Source organism: Pseudophryne corroboree, chromosome 8, assembly GCF_028390025.1.
Source record: "Pseudophryne corroboree isolate aPseCor3 chromosome 8, aPseCor3.hap2, whole genome shotgun sequence".
NCBI lineage: Eukaryota > Metazoa > Chordata > Amphibia > Anura > Myobatrachidae > Pseudophryne > Pseudophryne corroboree.
This window is the reverse complement of record NC_086451.1, coordinates 250,631,124-250,634,183: the sequence shown is the minus strand read 5'-3', so window position 1 is coordinate 250,634,183 and position 3,060 is coordinate 250,631,124. Positions and strand designations below refer to the sequence as shown.

The following is a 3,060-nucleotide window of genomic DNA, read 5'->3' as shown; positions in this document are numbered from 1 at the left end:
CACTGGTATCAGTATCCGTGTCGACATCTGTGTCTGCCATCTGAGGTAGTGGACGTTTTAGAGCCCCTGATGGCCTTTGAATTGCCTGGGCAGGCACGAGCTGAGAAGCCGGCTGTCCCGCATTTGGCATGTCGTCAAATTTTTTATGTAAGGAGTAGACACTTGCACGTAATTCCTTCCATAAGTCCATCCACTCAGGTGTCTGCCCCGCAGGGGGTGACATCACATTTATAGGCATCTGCTCCGCCTCCACATAAGTCTCCTCATCAAACATGTCGACACAGCCGTACCGACACACCGCACACACACACACACAGGGAATGCTCTTAAAGGAGACAGGACCCCACAAAAGCCCTTTGGGGAGATAGAGAGAGAGTATGCCAGCACACACCAGAGCGCTATATAATGCAGGGACTAACTGAATCATGTCCCCTATAGCTGCTATAATATTTACTGCGCCTCAAATTTGTGCCCCCCCCCTCTCTTTTTTACCCTTTTCTGTAGTGTAGACTGCAGGGGAGAGTCAGGGAGCTTCCTTCCAGCGGAACTGTGAGGGAGAAATGGCGCCAGTGTGCTGAGGGAGATGGCTCCGCCCCTTTTTCGGCTGACTTTTCTACCGCTTTTTTCTGTATTCTGGCAGGGGTAATTACCACATATATAGCCTCTGGGGCTATATATTGTGGTTATTTTGCCAGCCAAGGTGATTTTATTGCTGCTCAGGGCGCCCCCCCCCCAGCGCCCTGCACCCCCAGTGACCGGAGTGTGAAGTGTGTATGAGGAGCAATGGCGCACAGCTGCAGTGCTGTGCGCTACCTTGGTGAAGACTGAAGTCTTCTGCCGCCAATTTTCCGGACCATCTTCTTGCTTCTGGCTCTGTAAGGGGGACGGCGGCGCGGCTCCGGGAACGAACACCAAGGACGGGTCCTGCGGTCGATCCCTCTGGAGCTAATGGTGTCCAGTAGCCTAAGAAGCCCAAGCTAGCTGCAAACAGGTAGGTTCGCTTCTTCTCCCCTTAGTCCCTCGTTGCAGTGAGCCTGTTGCCAGCAGGTCTCACTGTAAAATAAAAAACCTAACATATACTTTCTTTCTAGGAGCTCAGGAGAGCCCCTAGTGTGCATCCAGCTCGGCTGGGCACAGAAATCTAACTGAGGTCTGGAGGAGGGGCATAGAGGGAGGAGCCAGTGCACACCAGGTAGTACCAAATCTTTCTTATAGTGTGCCCAGTCTCCTGCGGAGCCCGTCTATTCCCCATGGTCCTTACGGAGTCCCCAGCATCCACTAGGACGTCAGAGAAATAAAGGTTTATGCACTATCATAAAACAGGCCAAGCCTATTTCAAACACATTAGTGAAACAGTGCTTACCAGTATTTGTGGTCCACTACCGCTTGCAGAACAATGGAATGCCAACCCTTACGATTGTAATAGTCTGCTGGGTTGTCACGGGGGGCGATGATGGGGATGTGGGTCCCATCTATGGCACCAGCACACTGTGGGTAGCCACGCTTCTTAAACCCTTTTATAGTCTCATCTAGCCGCTGTCCTTGTGGCAAGGAAATAAAGCGATGGTACATGGTATCCAGCAATGCCCGCGTGACCTGGTAGACAATCTTGCAGACCGTGCCAATCCCTACTCCAAATAAACTGGAAACTGTGCGATACTCTCCAGGGGTAGCATACCACCAGAGAGCAATTGCTAATCTCCTGGCTGGCTCAATGGGCTTACGGAACCTGGTGGTCTGCATGGTTATGGCGGGGGACAGTAGTTCCAAAACATACTCGAATGTAGCGCGAGATATCCTGAAGTTTGCCATCCACTGTTCCTCCTGATATGCTAGAATAGTCTGCATGAATGCTTCCCCATGTCTGCGATCTCTCATCCACATTCTTCGGCTTGGTGTACAGTTCATTGTTATGAGAGAAATAACAACAGTGGATGATATACGCGCTCTCCTCCTTTTCAAATATTTGCGTCGATAGGTAGCCCTCTCTGCAAAGAATTGAGCTCTCCTTCTCCAGCTCTGCAGTAGGTAGCACAAGGTGAAAAGCTGCATCAAGCTGTCTGTAGCAGAAAGCAGCAGTAAACTGCAAACAGTCTGCATCTCCATGCTAGACACAGCTACTGCACCGGCGTCCATTGCTGCAATGCTGTGAGCAGGCCCCACCCCTCTGTTTTGGTCCTTTTGATGACATCATCTTGATGAGACAGTAAAAAGTCCATTTGTAATGACAGCAATAGGCTTTTACAGAGCTTACCCGGGTTAGGTGGAAACAGATCAGACACGGGAATAACCCGTGTCGAAGTGTAGTGGAAACGGGGGAGCCGACACGGGTTGTAGCCGTGTTAAACATCCCGGATCGGACACGGTACGTAGGTGGAAAAGGGTCAATAATTGTTCCAACACTTTGGTTTTGCATACATAGATAAGAATATAACAATATTAACAGGTGATTGATACGATTAACAAGTCTGAGATCAGACAATTAGAAAAGGAAAAAAGGTATGAAATCAGTAGGGTCAAAGGTTGCTCCAACACTTCTGCTTTTCACATAGGGATAAAGATATCTATTACTGCACCTAAGATTCCCTAGTAGTCTCCCATCTAGGTACTAATCAGGCTCCTCACTGCTTAGCTTCCAAGATCAGGCGAGATTGGGCGTAGCCAGAGAGATATGGCAGTAATATCACATAAATTGTGAATGAGAGAGTGTGTGGTTATTGGCACATACCAAAGGAGTACTTCTGCTGTCCATTGAAATGCACAGTCTGTCAGTTATTATTGTATTACCGGGAATTTAAATGACTGGCATTTTGGATGAGTGAGTACTGAATAAATCACAGGAATTATACGGCAATATCACTGAAATTATATGCCAGTATCACAGGAATTATACAGTAATATCACTGGAATTATACGGCAATATCACAGGAATTATACGGCAATATCACTGGAATTATACGCCAGTATCACTGGAATTATACGCCAGTATCATGTGAATTATACGTCAGTATCACAGGAATTATACAGCAGTAACACTGGATATATGGCAGCAGAGGAAAC

At 48.0% G+C, this 3,060-nt stretch overlaps 1 pseudogene; it reads right to left on the bottom strand.

Annotated features, from left to right (window-relative positions):
- Window positions 1–2,564: 2,564 nt before the first annotated feature.
- On the bottom strand, window positions 2,565–2,683 carry LOC134950525 (5S ribosomal RNA; annotated as a pseudogene).
- Window positions 2,684–3,060: the final 377 nt, after the last annotated feature.